At 35.2% G+C, this 19,926-nt stretch overlaps 1 long non-coding RNA gene across 1 annotated transcript in view; it reads left to right on the top strand.

The window, feature by feature from the left end:
- The first annotated feature begins 5,382 nt into the window (after positions 1 to 5,382).
- The window catches only part of LOC108547030 (uncharacterized), a 53,895-nt gene continuing 39,351 nt past the window's right edge, over positions 5,383 to 19,926 (top strand). The window contains exon 1 of the long non-coding RNA XR_001890168.1: positions 5,383 to 5,566. This is a non-coding gene — a long non-coding RNA (uncharacterized LOC108547030). The remainder of the gene's footprint in view (positions 5,567 to 19,926) is intronic.

The following is a 19,926-nucleotide window of genomic DNA, read 5'->3' on the forward strand; positions in this document are numbered from 1 at the left end:
ACCACCACCACCACCACCACCACCATCATCATCATCATCATCATCATCATCATCATTACTACTACTACTGCTACTACTAATATTATCACCATCATCATTATTATTATTACTATTACTACTATTCCTACTACTACTGCTATTACTACTGCTATTACTACTGCTACTACTACTGTTACTGCTACTGCTATTGTTACTACTCTTTCTATTACTACTACCACCACTACTATTACTGTCGCTACCACTATCGCCACCGCAACTACTACCAAGTCACATGTTCTTTTATTGCAGTAAGATTTTTCTGACTACTGCACTGTTTTTAATATTATCTGTTGTATAATATAGATAGTTAGGTACATCCTCTTAATATAATTTGAAAAGCTATTCATAGTAATGCTTGTGACGGAAAGGATTATTTGCACTATTGTTACTGTTTCTTGCTTTCAAAGTTATTTTATTTCTATTGCTAGTGATATATACTTCAAGATTTTTCCTGTCTTTTTTGTGACATTTGTATTATTCGAAATTGTTATACATTATCGTCAACCACATGATAACGTTGATTATCATCATCATTATTATTACGGTCATCATCATTGTCATCAACATCACCATCTTCGTCGTCTTCATTATTATTATTATTATTATTATTGTTGTTATTATTATTATTATTATTGTTATTATTATTATTATTACTATTATTATTATTATTATTATCATTATTATTATTATTATTACTACTACTATCAGTAGTAATTGTAGCAATAGTAGCAGTAATAGTAATAGTAGTGATTCTCTAAATATCGAGTATTCCAGTGGAATCGGAAGTGAAAGTAAAATGCAAATAAAATGTGAAATTTTCCGTATAAAAATTTCACGTATGAAATGGTGTATGCATACTGCATTAATTGTTGACTCGATATAGCAATGTAATAATAAGTCGATGGATACTCGCGTGTAACTGCGATACCTTGTCTCGCATTTAACTTATATCGATAGTACAAAAAGTTAATTTTCTGTAAGGGTAAATTGTATTGCAGATCAGGGTATCACAGATATGCGTAGAATTGAATGGAAGAGAGAACGAGAGAGATAAGTAGAGAAAGCGAGTGAGTGAGCGAAATGAGATTGTGCCTCGATACGAGTATTCGGAGGAGATAAAGAATATAAATCAAACTACCCTAAGGTGATGTCTCAAGAGTCGCGACATGATTTCCTTGTCGGAGCATATTTCATACATTTGGAAAATAGGCATTACTTTCATGCAAAGTATAGAATGTGTATGCGGAATGTGTAAACGGAAATACATTGCTGGGTTGATACCGCAATCAGTTATTTCTTTAAGGATACAAAAACGATAAAAAGAAGAGAGAGAAGTGAGATAAGCATTGTAGAAAGATAGAACATAGTGATTCGATTTGTAAATCGTAATTGCTGAAACCAACTAAATTCTTTTTGAGTGAATAATAGTTATTTACGATGACGATACGAAACGCTTAATTGCTACTACGGGTGATGATAATTTTTCGTATACTTATATTTATTTTCTTAGGATTTATAGAAGTAGCAAATTTACTGTATTTTTTGTTTCGAAGTTCGATTCCAGTTTTTCATGGGATATTCTTTTTATTTATCTATTTTCTTTTTTTTTTTTTTTTTTCGAATTGCAAAGTATTTCTTTGCATGTTGAGAGTTCAACTATTTTTACGTATGTTCTCCACCTGTAAGCAACTTTTTGTGCCAATCGAGATGAATTCACTGCGAATTCTAAATTCAGATGGCAAAACGGATACGATACCAGACGGCGTCTCGTCGTTCAGAACGCGACGAAAAGTTGTTGAAACTCGCAAATTTCTAAGGGAACATATCAACGTGTGATGTAAAATTAGAAGAAAATGGTCTGTCAAACATTTATCCGGGGAATCAACTTGTTTCTTTAATGAACAATTTAATGTTTTCGTTTATGAGAAAAAATTTGACGACGATACGATCTTCTTGGTGTTCATCCTGTTTCAGAGTGAAGTTTATTTTTGGAATATTTTTCAAATCATTTTCTTTTTTGTTATTATTTTTTTATTATCATTGTTATTGTTGTAGATTTTGCAAGATCATGTTTTCTTGTAATTTGCTGTTTACTTTCCTTTCGGTAAGAAGTTGTTTTGTATGTAGTATTACATAATAAATTTGATTTATCAGAAAAAAGGATACAGCAAGATTCTTCGAATTTTACAGTCGTATATGCATCCTTAAAATAAAATAAAAGTATGATTGTAATCGGAACGCCTCGTCGATCTTTCTCAATTTCGCTTTAGCTTTTCGTACTGCGAATATCAGGAGAATCCCCGAGAGCGTTTAAGATCGAGTCGATCCATCGATCAAAATCATTAATCGATACGATTAGCTTACTTAGGAAATTAATCGCTTCGATTAATTGTTTCAAAAAAAAAGAAAAAAGAAAAAAAAGAAAAAGGTGAAAAAGAAGTGTCGATTTATCGTATTCCGATACTATTGATAATTTATCATTTAAGGGGAAGGAACGATAATTTCGAACGAAAAAAAATTAACGAGTGATCTGGCTATCAAATGGCGAACCAAAAGCATACTGAAAGAAATATTGTGATGCATAATGAGACAAAATATTATAATAGAGAGAGAAAAATAGACTTCCCACCTTCTTCGACTACGGGAAAGCACTTCTTCGTGGACCAACCTAGGAACGAGAAAAGGAGACGAGAAGCTTTTGGTTCGATCCACGAAAATATAGTAATGAGTGTAATATTACTTTTTCTTTTTGTCGTCAATCATAATATGCATATGCTATATGTGTAGTTCGTTCCTCTTTTCTCGTTCGTATCCTTCACCACGGAAGCGGTCTTCTTAGTTGTGCAAAAGAAGAAAATGATTTTGAGCGACTTTTGAAAACGATGGATGAAAAAAGTGAAAAAGAAAAAGTACGTTTATTAGCATTTTTCAACGGGATCTGTTGAGTCTCGTGTATTAAGTAAAAAATAAAATGAAATTAAGGCAAATACGAAAAGACTACATAATTTACTTATGATTTTATCGTTTCAACGTTGTCACATTTTGTAATAGTTTTAAAAAATAATACGAAGAAAAAGGAATGAAAACGGGACAGAAGTGTCTGTAGTTAGGGAAGAACATTTTTGGAAAGATTTGAAGGATCTATCTGTATTATGTCCGCAGTTTTTTATCCGTCTTCCCCGATATACATACATACACACACACACATACACATACACACACATACTCGTGCGATATCGAAATATAATTGTACAAAAGATAAAAACAAATGCTAATCACCGTTTTCCTTAATATTCCCAGTACCACCAATTTTTTAAATGAGCGGAAACGAATGAGAGAGAAAGAGACAGAAAAGCCTTAGAAGAAAAAAGCAATATTTATCTACGATAAAAAAAAAGCATTAAAACTTTAATGCCGTTGCGTAGACGATATTTGTCAATTTCTTTTTTTTCTTTTCTGAACATCTTTGAACTTTTAGCGCAGAATCGTCTACTGGATAGTAAAAAAATACCATGTAAATTCCGATGATACAGAGGAAATGTAGATATTCATTTGTTCCTTGATGTAAAAAAAAAAGAAAACACTTTTATAAGATGTACAATATTAAAGGTTCAGCGCGTCTGGACGAAATTTGTAATTTTTATATGTGGAGGGGGACGCTGTTAGGAACTTTTTTTGTTCTCTTTTCTATTTTATGATTATCTTCTGATTCTTTCTGCTGCCTTTCACTCGATCATTTATCTTTGTCTTTTCTTTTCTTTCCTTTCTTCCGTTTTTTTTTCTTTTCTTTTTTTTTTCTTTTTGTAGATTTAATCATCCTCGGTTTGTAAAGTAATATTGCCGGTTTTGTGTAATCGACACACGTACCGGCACATAACACGGACATGGCATACAGATAACGACTTAAAACAATATAGCGAAGCTCGTTTCTATAAACGAGCAGCATACAATATCTATAATCAAGGTTGTTTTATGTATGATTGTGCGTGTAACATTGTTAATAAACTAACGATATGCTTATGAAAGTTCTTTCATATTCTGTATCTCCATTTTCTTGTTCACTTTGTACTATATGATTTCTTGGTTTCTCTTCCTTTTTAATATTCTATCTTATATATATAAAAATAAATTAACGAGGATAAATTTTTATATTGTATTTAATTTTGTTTATTTAAGATTCAAAACATTGGTAGGTAATGAGTCATAGGTATACTTTCATTTTTGCAGCAATCCTTACTACATTCTTGTACCTACAAAACGATCTAATCGTAGTATATAAACTCAATCTGCCCTATTTGTAGGTAACAATGTTACCATGCGAACAATCGAATCGTGTATCCAATAAAGAGTACGTTGTTCCTGCTTAGCCTAAAAGTTAATCGCATTTCTCTTGTGCGGAAACTTACATGGATTCATTATACAGCCGTAGAAAAAGATTGTCATTGTACGTGTGACTATTGGTAGCACGCCTTGTGTGATCTTGTAACGACAAATGAGGCAGATTTTATAGCAACGACAATGACTTGACAATAAGTTTATGCAGTTAAATTGCTACCTTTGAGTTCGTGTGCTTGTATGGAACCAGTTAAAAGGATTTATGCAACTCGAAAACACGATACTTCTCAATTACAATTTAAAAACGATTACGCATAAAGAAACTTAAATGTGCGACCTATTATTTAGCATGAATATCCTTGGCAAGCTACACGTTTTATAAATTTAAAGTTATGACTGAACTGTCTTTTTGTTCGATCGTTATTTATGTAATTTCACATCAAATTTTCTTATTATCTCATACAATATTTGTAACTGATCAATAAATATGACTTAAGTGAATAAAACAATGATTGATTTAAATAATACAAATATCAATTCCTGCAGTAAATGTAATGAAGGTAATGCAATTATTCAGTTATCATTTATCTACAAGAAATTTTAATTCGATGTAGGTTAGTTTTTCGAAAGATTTATTAAAATTGATTAACCAGATATTTTTGGCGGCATTTTGAATCTAATTAAATTTCAGAGTATGCGCGGTAAGGGTTGAAACAGCGCTAGCGCCGCCACGCCGGTAGTAGTTGCGCGCGCACTTCGAGTCACGTTTCTATCACTCGAAGTGTTCAGTTACCGCTGCGCGGCCGCGTGATTCGCAGTTTTTAAAGTTCTTGTTCGGAAAAGTTTCTCGGTTCTGGTGTTTATGTGTTCATCCTTTGATTCCATTATGAAATAGCGATACAAACCTTGTGTGACAGAATGATAGCTCGTAGAGTCCATTTCTTTAAATTTATTTTATACACATGTATTTGGTAACGCCGATAAATAATTTGTGGTTAAACAGTCGGTTTGAAGACATTCTGTTTCTCATTTTAAATGTAACGGCGTTCGTTAACCAATCTTTCCATTGAAGCTGTATTGTAGTGTTATGGTAATTTAAGCATAAGAAGGATATTGCTACGAAGCAATTCAAGATTTTCATCGACATGTGAATATCGTCGGGTGTATGAACTTTAATTTCGACGCCATTTAGGTATGTATATTCTTCTAACGACCTCTATGTTCTTAATATTAAATTATTATTATAATTGCTACGAAGTGTCATATGTTCGAATGTTACGATGTTCCGTAACAAAATGGTCGAATTCGATATTACTTCAATCCTTTCGATTTAAGGAAACTCTTTACGATTCTTTTTAAGCTTTTATTCTTTAAAGAGGACAATATTAAAATGCGATTTTTATAGAATAAAAATAGCTTTTAATCGATTCTAATTATTTCTGTTAGATGTATGATTATTATATTTGTATTGGAAGAAGCAACAGTTGCGTTTGAGATGTCACTCACAATTAAATTTTGGTAAAGTCATCTGAGTGGATAGGATTGTTATATTTTAGATTCTTTTTTATTTTCATAGGTTATAAAAAGGGCTTGATTTACAAACGGTTTGGGTTAGGTGTATTAGGTTAAGGACATGTATATTGTCTTTTCCCTCTCGTATTATGATATATGTTTCTCTGAAATGATTTTCATACATATTATTGCACAGTTTTAATTAAATATAATCGAGCATAAATTATGATCGAAACTTGAAGCTTACCAAGAAATGTGCTTTTCGGTTACAGACAACTTTTTATATTTTTCTTTTATTATTATTTTGTTTGAGCTAACAATAGTAAATGTTAGGTTAGATTTTATTATTGTTTACTAATAATTCGAAAGTTATTCGTCATTTTGAAATCTTGTCTTTTACACTGAAAATGGGGGAATAAGAATATTTTTTCGTAGTGATACATTCGTCTGACATTTCGTGTGACTTCATTGTTCCTTAGTCGATAAGCATTTCGAACTTCTTCATCAATGAAGCTTTCCGATTGCTAAGCCGGGAATACTTCAGAACAACGAAATCTATTCTAGTCGAATGTCGCTTGTCATGATCGCTTTGTACGTTATTCAACGTTCAATTATATTTATCGATAATATTTCTGTAAGAAACAACACGACCGATTCGTATTGCAATTGGTAAAAAATTCAAGCAAACGAACGTGACAAAAATTGTTATCGATGCAATTGTTCAGTGTACGACAATGTTTTATGCGATAAAATATCTATTCGGCTCTGAAATCTTCTTTTTCTTTTAAGAGAAAAGGCATTAGGAACGGAAGATTTTTGAAAATAATGCTTTGTTACGTCTAATTTTGAAATAATCTCGAGAAGGTAGAATTGAGATGATGAAATATACTCGGTAAAGCATATTGTAACACGCATAATTATAAATTCGCCTTTTTTGTTCCTAAAAATAGCGAGAAGCACGATTTAATATTTAATGTACTCTCGTCGGGCGACAAGATTCCGCACTTCCATGTGATACAATTCCGTAGTATACTAGGTATTCGTCGTACGTTCTACCGGAATTAAGTTTTCTCTTGGAAAATACACAAAGCAAAAGAAAAGAAGCGAGAAGAAAGCAATAAATAAACAAGATCGTCAAGTATTAAAAAGAAAGAATGGAAATAATTTGATAAATCATGAAATTGATAATTAAAGCAATGTAACTAATCTAGAATATCTCTTAAATTCTCGTTCCCTTCGTCGAACTGTTTGCGATCTTTGGATCGATAAAAATCGAACGATCGTTTATTTGTTCGCTTTCTTCTTACGATTATACGAATCGTGTGACGCATGAAAATTTAAATAGCGCGCGCATCGGTAGTTTCAGTGCTGGTGGCGCTTTCGTTTTTTCGAGATTTTGTACGGCTTTATAACGTTTGAGTATTTGATTAGGACACATGTAATTATTTATTTATCAACATCGTGCATTTAAAGGGATTCGTGCATCGTTGAATTTTCACATGATGCTTCACGATGCAGTTAGTTTAGGGGTTAGCTACAGCGATATCTTAACTCGATAAACTTGTCAAACGATCAATCCTCTGCTGCTTGGAGAGATTGAAACTCTCGAACGGTGTGCTCTGCAATTCCGTTTGGATCTAGACCACGACTGACGGTAATTTAACTGCCGAGAATAATTAAACAATCGCTCGAATAGTGACTATATGCACCAACATTAGGGGAATACTGGAGTATTAGAATAAGAGATAATTCTAAACATGGCTTAAACTCGGTATTCTTCTAGTTAAAAAACACTTTAACTTTCTCGTTTCAAAATGTGCAATATATGTAATATTTTCATATTCTTTTATATATATCATTTTTATAGTCATGGATATAATTAAATATCGGAAAAAGAGCTTATAATTGTAGGAAGAATTGGAATTTCGTCTTTTTCTTTATGACTTTATGACGTTACAAGACGAGAAATTAGAAATTTCTAACTTTAATTCCCATTTTGTATCTTTACAAATTATCTGCTAGATGATGGCGCGAATTATAAATTCGTATTGTTCATGGTGTCACGTAAAATTATATGATGTGTGACAAACAAAACGAAAATTCCTCGTGATTAGGGAGATCGAAGAACACCTACGCTAGTTTCCAATCGCTGTACCCTCGTTTCGTAGTCATGGGGGATGAAAGTTCCGATCCATTGAAAAATCCATTTCCAGTACGCATTTGTGCGCTAGACGTTCAAACGGTACACGAAAAGCGCGAATCTCGATAGGAACGATAGCGTTATCGTTGCGTGAAATACGGTACCTTTGGGGGCTTGGGGATAAACATTGGGACTAACAACCGGAGAAAAAGTAACGAGGAAAGTTTCGTGACATGACGTTGCTTCCTTGTGTCTGACGTACAGTTTCATGGCACATGGAAAATTCAAGGAACCACCGCGATTAAATATTCAGATTCGTGAAAATTTCTCTACCTTAAACATTTCCTGCTTTTCTCTCTTTCCTCGACTAGAACAATTGCACGTCATTCCTTCGCCCCTGAATATTGCATTGCGTTCAAATTTTCTTATCTCGTTCGCAGTTTGCACAGCCAAATCGTTATCCCTCGCCCAACAGATTTATGTAACTTTACTAATCCGGTTCCTCGTTTCTCGTTAGAGATTAAAGGATGGTCCCAATCCGTGATGTCAAACACGCGACTCGAGGACTAAAGCTTGGAATTGATTTTATTAAAATGATATAAACGAAAAAGATGGGGAAAATGTATTTAATTATTTCAGCTATAGCATCAAATAGAAATAGAGAAATATAAATGGAAAGCAAATTTTAAATAGTTTATGAAGAGGACATATATGTACCTTAACATATTTCCTTCTTCCAAAATAGGCACCTGGATCCATTATTGAACGTACTTTAAGATATTCAAGGTTGAAGATGATGTAGACGAGGATTTCTCAAGAAATGTAGCTCGGTGATAGTACGAGACGAACATCGTAAATATCTCGACAAGTAATAATAAGCATTCATAGCAAACTTATGGCATGTGTTTGGCAATAATTTAGTAGTATTATGCTAGATCTCAGGATGGAAGCTTCGTTTTCACGATTCGTTCCGGTTGCTTGTGCTCAAAGGCATCGAGATGTTCTCTAAAGAGCTCGAAGGACAAGACAAATTTGTTTTCAGAGATGAAATGGGAACCAAGTTCTTTTTCGAGGATCCATATTTTAAAAACGATACTTTTAACTTCTATCTGAGTTGTTTATCGAGGAAGAGGTGGAAGAATTTCATTTTCGATGGAAGAAACGGAAAACGAAGTTTCTATTCGTTAAAACAGGTATAACTCATCGAAATGGAAAGTTGGTTAAATTACGTATAACAATATTTATTCATCCTTCTATCACCTATTCGCGAAGTAGCTAAAGTTGGTAAAGAGCTTATGGTCTTATGCTACCTTCTCGTTAGGGTTCAGTGGGTTCAAAATGGGTTATTCAGATCATAGACAAGAGTTAATTCTATGTCGTTCGTAGATCGGAAGTTTGTTGCATGTGGCTTCTTATCACTATGCTTCAGCTTCCGTTTCTACCCTTTTTTCGTCTATTTAAAAATATCTAAGAATAGGATATTACGTAAGGTAGTACGTAGTCAGAGTTAAATGACTTTACCATTCTCGAGAATAATCCTCTAAGAAAAGAATAATATACGAAACCCCGAAGAAATATTTATTCGCGACTTCTTTAGAATTTCGTTTCGTAATAAGTAGAACAAGCTATCGATGATCAGCCGTGTCGAATTTAAATCATACAGCCTTTACGAATCCCTTTGAGGCTTCGACTCACTTTTATTCTATTATTCAAATAGCATAATTCGTTTTTCCAATATAACTCTCTCCTCTTCTTCAGATTTTCGATGCTTTTTTAACTTTCAAACACGAGCAAAGTTGCGTGAAAGTCGATTTTTAGCCCGATAACTGTGGCAGTTTGTTCGACGTTGATTGCTCCTTGGTTAGGCTTCAATTAAATCTCGATTGCCTCTCAACTATAGTGTTTGGTCGAATCATGGTTAACCTCTGGTTCAGTCTTCGTTAGATCCTAATTAGATACCAGTTAAATCTCGGCCCGCGACAAAGTTAGGTCGTCGAATTCTAAAATTCTATTTGTTTTCGCTGTTTTAATTACCTCTTGTATGTTTCTTCTCGACGAGGTTACGGTGCAAATATCACGAAGTTCTTAATCAAAGGCTCAAATTTAACGTCGAGTTTCCTTCCAAGCTCCTCGTTGCTAGTCCTCAAAGTACCAAATTAGCTACGAAAAATTTATGCCAAAGGCATAAATAGTCCACAGACGTAGAGTGTATAAGATATCTGTAAACTAATAAATTTCTAAAACTTTCAAATTTTATGTCACACTCGATATTCGTATATATCCCTTTTTTTTACAAAAATCTTTCGACATGACACAAGATCTTCCTGGTAGTTATACGATCAGTATTGAGGTTGCTTTTATAGAAAAAAATATCATAAATTCGAGATTAATAGCGAAGTCAATTTCGTCCAAGCTGTGTGGATAAAAATAACTTTACTCTTATAACTTTTTCAACCCAGTATCATGGACCAGTTACCCTCCTTCCCGGAATTCAATTACCCATTTCGCTGATATTTATACCAAGATAACACGCGAAATTTACCGTCGTGTATTCAAAATTACTTGGGGAAAGTTCTCGTTGGAAGATGAAATTTTTACAAACTTAATATACGCTGAAGGCAGGAAAGAATGAAACGATCCTAAGCTGCATACGTTGCATCTCGGCGTAACCACGAGAGAGCGTGCACTTCACTGATAAAAGTGTGCCAGTGTAGTCTTAGAGATTCGTGGTTCTAGTGTGCCATAGAGATATTCCGTGGAATGCATGCATGGTTGCAACCTCTATGTGCGTCATGAGAGTACACAGCTACTCCCCATGGTTAATAGCAACGTTGAGAGCATTATTGGGTGATCTTCGTTGACCTGCACCAGCATCGTCTTCGTTCGTGGCAGGCGTACTTCTGCGGTCAAAATAAACGCAGTTTGCATCAATCGATCCGATCTCAAAGTTTCCAACCCGACGTCTCTTGATACGAATAATTTATTAGGCAGGTCCATATACGACTTGCAATTCCATATGGTCAGTCAACGTTTCTTTGATTAATCGGTTCGATTAACGGATTAAGCCGTCTGGATATCCGATAAATTATTTGGAGGATGAGTGGGATCAGGACCTTTTGACGAGTGGAATTGAGAAAGATGAGAAATTATGATGGTGACTTAATCTGTTAAAAAATAGCATTTCTCGAATTTTTCGTTATCGATGTGATAAGCGATTGTGATAGATTTAACCATTTGCAAATGAGAATTAAAGATTACGGCGCATGAAATATGTATATAATAAACTGGTGGAAAAATTTGATTCTTTTACATTTTTGACTTAGACTGCTTTCATGATTATCGGTGCATTTGCACGCGTTTTGCAAATGGTTATGAAACATTGCATTTGAAGTAAAATACCTTTGATTACTTGCGGGAATTGGTAAGTAATGAACTGGAGAGAAGATGGAGAGAAGAGAAACTGGCGTTGGTAATGAAGCAAGAAGGTATTTGTTGCTGGTTCACCGAGTTAATGGAATCAGAAATTTTAATACCTTACGTGTCTTGAATTAATGGGAGAAATAATAAGAATTTAGGACGTAGAGCTTAAAAGTTTAGAAATAATAGGGTTCGAAATAATACGTTCTACTTGGAAATAACAGAGACTGTAGCCGTGATACTGAAATACATAAATCGCTTTTGAGGCCACGTAAAATAGGTGTGAAATGATTTTGTGCTCGTATTACGTTTAGGCAGGTTATTTTTGATTCGATTTGCATAATTCAGGCATAAATCACAGCAACCTTGTCCTATCCTAACCGACCCGAAACTTACGAAAATGGAATTGATATTATGTAGATCAAAACGTGTGCGAACTATTAACTTTTGACGTTGATCTCTGAAGCAATAAAACTGGCTCGGTTAGGTTACTTAGGTTACTAAAGACACAAATGCGATATACCAAACCTATTGAATGACGTGCAAATACTATAAATGAATTCTTCTACAATAGGGAACCCAACTAAAGGCTAAAAGGAAAACGATATCAAAGGTATATCAAAAGTGTGTTTTAATCATGGGAAGGAAACACATGGAAAACATTAAACCAGGGATTTCAATAATTGAAAACAATGCAAATGCTATTAAAAACGAGTCTTAGAAATACAGAGAATGCAAACAAAGGAAAAAACAAAAAAGAAAATGCAGCAATAAGAAGAAACATTGCAAAGACATCAAAAAGAGAGATCGCGGTAATAAAGAACAGTTTAGAGGTACCAAAAAGGATTCCAGTGGTAAAAAGAAAATACTACGAAAACACGAAACCTAGGAATTCCAGCAATAAAAAGAACAGAGGCTAAAGCGAGCTTTAAGGTATTCTCTCAGCGATCCAAACCGAGCTACGTACCCAAGTTACCTCGGCTCACTGTCAGTTCCCTGGCACAGCCTCAAACTTGACCGCCGTGTCATCTACTGTATCATCGAACACGAGATATTCATCCCGGTGAAACGAAACACGAGAAGAATTCGAGTAACGTTGATGCACGAAGCTCATAAACTTCGGTGCTAGAGGAATTTGGTTACCGAAAGCCCTCGATTTTCCTCACTGTACGATACACGCTTAATCGATAGCCTGGTTTCGATAGGATTGTTGTACGTGCGGTCGCGTGCTATCGAATCAGGACGAAGCCCCCAGAAAATCCCTTCCCTTTGGCCGTTTTTCCCTCTGAGGAACTCTTGACCATGCGAAAGAATCGTGCCAGTGTCTGCGTACAGAGTGAATCCCTGTGAAAAGGGAGACAAAAGGTAGCCGGCCAGGGACAGTGATAACCGTCGACAGACCATGGGCGCTTCCTTTATTTGCTTTCGAGAAATTCCACTAGGTCATCTAACGCGTCTTTCACAGGCTTGAAATAGAAATAAACCGTTCGAAGCTTCGGGACAGGCTCATGGACTTATGTTGGCCAATATCTCGCGCGCGATTCTGATGGAATTGTTTATTTGAGCTTTCGAATGCTTTTGGAGGCCAATCCTCGGGATCTTGGAAGGGGATGGCAGGTTCGTACGATTGGTCTCGTCTTGGTGAAAGGAGCGAATCCAAAATGAACACGAAGATAACGTGCGATTCGCGTTATACGGTGTGGTCCTGTTTGTTCTTTTGCGAGCAAATCGGCTGATACGTCAACCGTTGTTAACGCGGAGTGGGCATTGGTTATCGGATGGTAAGTGAACACACACAATTCCGATGGCTTTTACATCGTATGCTTTTATGGGATTAACAAAACGAGAAAAGGGAGGTTACGAAAATTGATAGGGACATGTTCCACAGTCGATTGAACGGAATAAATCGATAGGGGAAAGCAGATGCATGTGATCCACGCGTGGATAGGGAGAAGACATGATCGAATTGATAGTCTTTCTTCTTCTATCCCATGAATTTCTCAGAGATGCCTGTTTATTTGTACTGCGAGGTATCTTTTTGGATGGAATTGTCACAAAAATTTTCGTTTTCGGTGTAAAGAGCCCCGGTTGAACAAATTTTTCGTAGACTATGATGAGTACTGAACTATCGTGTCATTTCGTGGTACAGAAGTAAATAAATAATATTAAGTATAAGAAATTTTATGAGATAATGTAAGAAAGACTTATATAAAAGTGCATGCAACGTTCGTACATATTGAGTTATGTACACTAGAGTTAGCTCAGCGTTAGGTCCTTTCTCGCTTTGAGCGAGGTCTCTATCTTTGTACTTGCTATTTCATGGACGAGAGAAATGAAAGAAATTCGCGAAATATCGTTGCGTTTCTAGGAAACATGTTTCGAAACGTAGATAGAGAGAGAGAAGCTGACAGTAGGATTTAAACTTTGGTTAAATTCACTAAGATGAATGACATTCGATGTTTAAAGGGTAGATTGAAGCACGATTTTCCTTTTGATCTGCAGGAACAACTGTCGTCTAGTTGCTTTGAAGCTTATCCGTGTGAAGAATTTCTTTGATATTCGAAAACACCGGTGGATTACGAATCAATCAGTTGGCACAGTAGGGATACAAATCAAGAGTTAAAAGCTTTGTTTATTCGCATGAATGTAAAGCTTTAGCGTTGTTTTGGTATCCATGCAATCTACTATAATCGACTTTGATGCCATATTTACAGAACTGTCATTAACATAATTTTATATCCAGCCGATACATCATGAAAATTGTTACTCACTTACGATAATCAAAATATCTGTAAACTTTTTATTCATCTCTTTATTAATTCATCTCGATTTTCAGTTTTGTAATCCAATGATTCGACTCAAGTAAATCTTGATATATATAAATCCAAGAACGTCAATACTCCAAAATAGATACGAAAAAATAAATGTTTACGAATTCGTAATACAAACATTTTCACAGGAACAATGCTTTCCTCACGTAGAACGAATTCAGTGATTACCATTCAGTCAACGATCTAATAGTAGTGAATAGTGCCTTTATCCTCTAACCACATCAAAGATAACTTTGGATTACTTAGTTCGGTGTATTAAGTATTAAGTTCGGAAGATAATTAAAGAGTTCAAATTTTAACTATTTTCTTGCATCCTCAAGGAGCCACATCTCACGTAAAGGTGTGTTAAGAACTTCGAGAATTCCATCCAGAATCTCCCGAGTCTTTCTTCACCCTGCTGGTCGGCGGTTGAAAGTTCCCTAAGTCATAAAAATTCCCTCGTGTCGCGAAACGAGGCAGAAGTTGGGCTAATATCATCAACGCGGTTTTAACTTACTAAGACACCTATTAGTTTGTAGTTGGTACCTAATTTCAATTACGAAGCGTAAAGGAAGTATGAAATAGGGGTGCTAATAGGAGAGTCTAATAGAAAAGTTAACAGAAAAGCTAATAAAAAGGCTAATAGAAACACGTGGCAATTATTTCTGCAACAACACCTGAGGGTGAGTGGGTTACCGTGAAATCTCGTATTTAAATAGTCGTGAATCGGCACTGAAATTAACCAGAGCCTCATATACCCGGTTCCACGACATATGATACACAGTTGTGCATACCACGCGCCCTAATTTCGTAGAGGGAAAATTTATTGGACTAAGTTGAAACTCGACGTGTATTTCTAATGTTGCTCTGGAAAATATAATTATAAAATACACGTTCGTGTTTTAAACATCTTTCTTTATTATTACTAACCCTGTACAATTTTCTTTACCCCCTACTAACACGATCCTATTTTATTCGCTAAATTTATATAAAACCACGAATATTCGAATTTTTTGATACACTAAGTTCGTTGTAATGTCGATCATGATACGTTAATTGAACATTACGATCGTTTGCTAAATAGATAAAAAAGATTCGGGAATTTTTGATAAGTATAATTTTTCTAAAATAATTCGATTCTCAAGGGGTTATGGAAGGAATAAGTATATTATAAAATGTGATATCGATGTAGACATAATTTCAGTTTGTAATTTTAAGTTTTTCAGGTCCTTTTGCCAATAGTTGAGAAGTAATCGATTATTTTTCATTTAGAAGGATACACGAATAAATTGATTGCTTGGCGATTCGATAAGATCTGCATAAATGTTGCATAGCAGCGTACGAAGTGGCTTTTTAGTAAGCAAATTCGGTTTATTTGTGTAGAATTAATGGAGTGTTATTCCAGGGGCGTATCTAAATTGAAAGTATCGATCGATCGAGCAGCTATATCGAATTATGAAATTCAGTTGTGATGCTTGGCTTGTTTTCTCGTCCCACGGTGAAATTACTTTATGTCTTAGCAACCATTCACAATTAGAATGGTGTCACGTTCTCACGAGTTGGATGATAAGAAAAGATTCGACAAGTTTCTTATAATGCGTTTTATTCCCTAAAGTTGGACAGCTCCGTGTTGAACAGAGATTTCGTATTCATAGAGAGAACTTGGAGTTTGGGCCATGGCGAAGTAAAAAAGTTTCGTCGAATGATCTCGAATTTGAGATATAGAAAACAGAAGAATTTCGAATTTCGAATCTAACAAATCGAGAAAATTTGAATGCAAAATATAGCAAATTTTATATACGATAGGTCGAAAGATGAAAAGTGTTAAACGCGTGTATTTAAAGTGGTATTGCACACACATGGAAAATCGAAGTACGCAATCTCGAATTAAAAAATTCGAATATGATAAATCAGAAGATAATTTTTCAATACGAAAGATGAAACTTTTAACTGTTACGTGAAATAGATCGGAAGACTTTTAATTAAAAATATAACGAACACTGCAATGCCCCAATTACAGTGTCCCAAATTGAAATCATAACGAGTGAAAAATTGTAAATTTTCAAAGCCTATGATTACCCCCGATCTTCATCAACGCTTTCATATCGGCAAGTTATTACGTATATCGGTGCATGAAACTCGTTAAAGTTCGCGTGAAGATTACGCTTTAAAATCTCGTACCTACTTGTCCTGGCGTGGTACGCGACCGGCAATTATACTTCTGGCAGGATATGTCACGCTCTTCGAGGCCTCTATTTTAGCTGACACGAAACGCTTTGTAAAGTATTATTCGGGCTTCGAGATGCTATACTGGTCGTTGATTGATAAGGGCGAGAAGTCTCGCGAAATTCAGAACATATATTAGCATTCCTCCTTCATTTTGTACCCAAAGTTTCGTGAACGCGACTTGAATGGCGTTTAGGGCGGTAATTAAAGTCGGGAACGAAGAAGTCTGTAATTCGTTTCGTTAAGTATCGTAAATTCTGAAATGCACTGCTATTTTATAAATACAGACGTGAAAGTTTCGATTGCTATTTCGAAATTAAGCACGGTGTTACCCACTGATTTATATTCATAATCTGATGCAACTATTTCTTCTTTTTCTCTTCGTGCACCTGTGTTCTGTTACTAATTGGTATTTATTCCCGTAAATAGATTTTATTGCTATTAATATTATTTACCCTATTAATGTAGATTATAGAATTAATAAATGAAAATAAAAATTACAGTTTTTACATGGAAACAAAGAAACAATGGCACAGAGTTTCAGACTTCTCCGTCGATTTCTCGTTGAAAAGTACGAAAACACATTCCATAGAATATTTCCATTCGTATTGTAATGAACTTATCGCGGAAAATTAATGTCCAAGGAATTGCTGCATCGCGAAAGATAGAAGAGGTCTCTATGATGCTTTCTGGGTGAAATAAGGTGCAATTTTGAATGGAACAAAACACCGCGGCGACGTGCTATAACTTCGGAAGTGGAAAGTTTAATTAAACGCAGTTGCCTCCGGGAGAACCTTTAATTGAAGTATTTACGCACATTCGAACACGAATGTTTTCCAGCCACGGGGACGTTTCCATATTTTCAGAAATTCGTGTTCGAAATTTTTGTGAAAATTTCGTCCCATTGGTGAGATATTTGTCAATTCAGGAACCATTGTTCCTAAAAAAATGTTTCATTTCGTGACCAAACGATGCGAACGTATTTGATCGATGGAAATGTAACGAATCCGCGAAATGTCGAATAGGTATAGGTGCAGCTAATTGGAAATCTGGGATATTAAATCGCGTCATAGAGATTTCAATTGGCTGATGAGCAATTTCGCTCACGTTTTTGCCGCGGAATATTTTAAAGTGTAAAAATACGACTTCTAGCGTTTGATGATCATGTTTATCCACGATTTATCGAGCTCTCAGGATGAAAGGGTTTGCAAAATTCAGGGTTTACTGAAATTATAGCGGGGAACGTGGTTACTCGTATATTTGGTTTTTTACAGTAGAACAGTTTTAAATTTGTCGTAGTAAAATCGTGTTTTTACTGCTCTTTAAATATCTTAAAATATTGATTCATTGAAGATTAATTATGTGACTTGGTTCTTTTATAAAACTATTGATTTATTATTTTATTATTTTTATTTTCTTTTTAAAGTTGTATTATAATTAAATATTTTTCTTTAACCAATATGAAATATGCTGTCACATTGCTTTTAATTTAAGAGTACTGGTTTCACTAACGTGTTCTAAATATTCGCTCTCTCGAAAATCATTTCCATCCCACAGTGTGAAACATTCGCACTTGCATGTTGTACGTTTTCGTAGCGAATAAGAAATGACGTTAGAATATTTGTTCATCGAAATACGCGACAAATTAAATCGCGAAAACGTGAAATTTCACTGCGTTGTAATGAATCGGATTGCACGAACGAGAGGGAATTGCAATTTTCTCTGGAATGAAATCTTTTCAAATTCTAAAGTCATTTTTCGCTAGGAGAGTATAGCCTGGTAATCGATAGTTAAATTACAACACTTCTCTCTAATTTCTTCTTTTATAACAAAAATTTAATTCCACTTTTGTCCTCTGACTTTCCAACTTTAATATTTTATTTAACTGATGAAGAACCGAGGCATAAACAACTGAAAAATCTAAACGAAAAATAAAAGACAACTATACGATAATGACGTGAGAGATAAAAGCAAAGAGCACACTTTTCAGACGCCATCACGCCAGAAACAACACAACGCACTCTGTCGCCGCACGTCCTAATTACGGCGACATCTTTCCGTGTCGTTGTCACTTTAATCCACGACTTTGTTACATCGTACCTCGGTACTATACTTTTCTACAACCTGTTTCTGCCAACCGAATTAAAAATCTCGTTTATCGAAAGCAATTATCGTCGATGGTAAAACCGATGCGAATAATTTTCGAAGTGGTATAAATTTCGATTTATACCACTCGACGCGGTTCGATCAGCCAGTTGACTTCTAGCCGTACAAAATGGCGCGCGATAAATTGATTCGAACACTGAGACTTCGTTGATATTTTCATTGGCGTGTGTCGCTTACTTTTCCCTGGATTCGATTTACAGCACCAGCTTTCGTTTCCCCTGAGATACGTATATACTGAGATTGAAAATGTCTGGAAAATGAATGCGCATAGCTGCACGCGACCAAGAGCAATAGTGATATGTGTTAGGGATCTTGAGGTAGATGCGAAAGCAGTTTGTCCGAAACAATGAACACGATGAATATCTTTCTTTTCCCTTCGCTTACCTAGCACGCTAGAACGTTGGCACGATGATATTCCTTTTAATCACATTCGATGCATTAAACGCACCCCCGGGGAAACCCACACGGCGCCGTGAAAAATGGTCCAAGCTAACATATTCCTTTGTCAGTTTCACATCGATGTTCTCGATCTAAACTGTCTTCGAAGGTAGAATTTGCGCGGATAAAAGCTTCATATTTCATAAAGTATTCTACCCTGTAACCTTGAAGGGAAAATTTATGAAAAAGGATGCTGCTTCCGTAGTTCCACTAATGTGATGGGTTACGTGGTAATTTAATTCACATCGGAATTACTTGGTCTGTGACGAGGGGTAATAAATATTCTATCGTGGCAACGAGGATTGTTATGAATATTTATAAGAAGTGGCGAAGTTTCGAGTGTCGACACGGTAAAAGAGATTTGGATGTCAAGATTGGAGTGCAAAAGAGAGATGTATGGCTGTTCGAGGGTTTACGTAGACTCGTCAGGTTTGAGGTTAATGGATTTGTCAGTAAGATTATTTTGAGAGGTTAGTGTTAACCTCTACTTAAATTCAAGGGTAGTCGAGCTCAGTCAGTCCTATTTATAAGACAGAGACCATTAGGTGATGACTTTTAGGAATCTCCATTTGCAGGTTAAAATAATCATCGAGCTTTTTTAGTAACCTAGAAATTGATACCACGGAAAGACTCATAATAATAACACAAAGAACATCTGAAATTAGTCATTTTACCTGATTTCGTAGATCTATCGTTGATATAAATCCTTCTGGGTATAAATCGAAACTAAGCTTCTTACAGCAGCAGTAAGTAGCTTACAGCTAGCAGAGAAAGAAGAAAAATTTGAACAGCGTTTTGGAGAAGTCATAATTTCGCAATTTACGGACCCGCAGAAGGGAAAGA

This window comes from Eufriesea mexicana, unplaced genomic scaffold (assembly GCF_001483705.2).
Source record: "Eufriesea mexicana isolate 0111107269 unplaced genomic scaffold, ASM148370v2 scaffold812, whole genome shotgun sequence".
Classification (NCBI taxonomy): domain Eukaryota; kingdom Metazoa; phylum Arthropoda; class Insecta; order Hymenoptera; family Apidae; genus Eufriesea; species Eufriesea mexicana.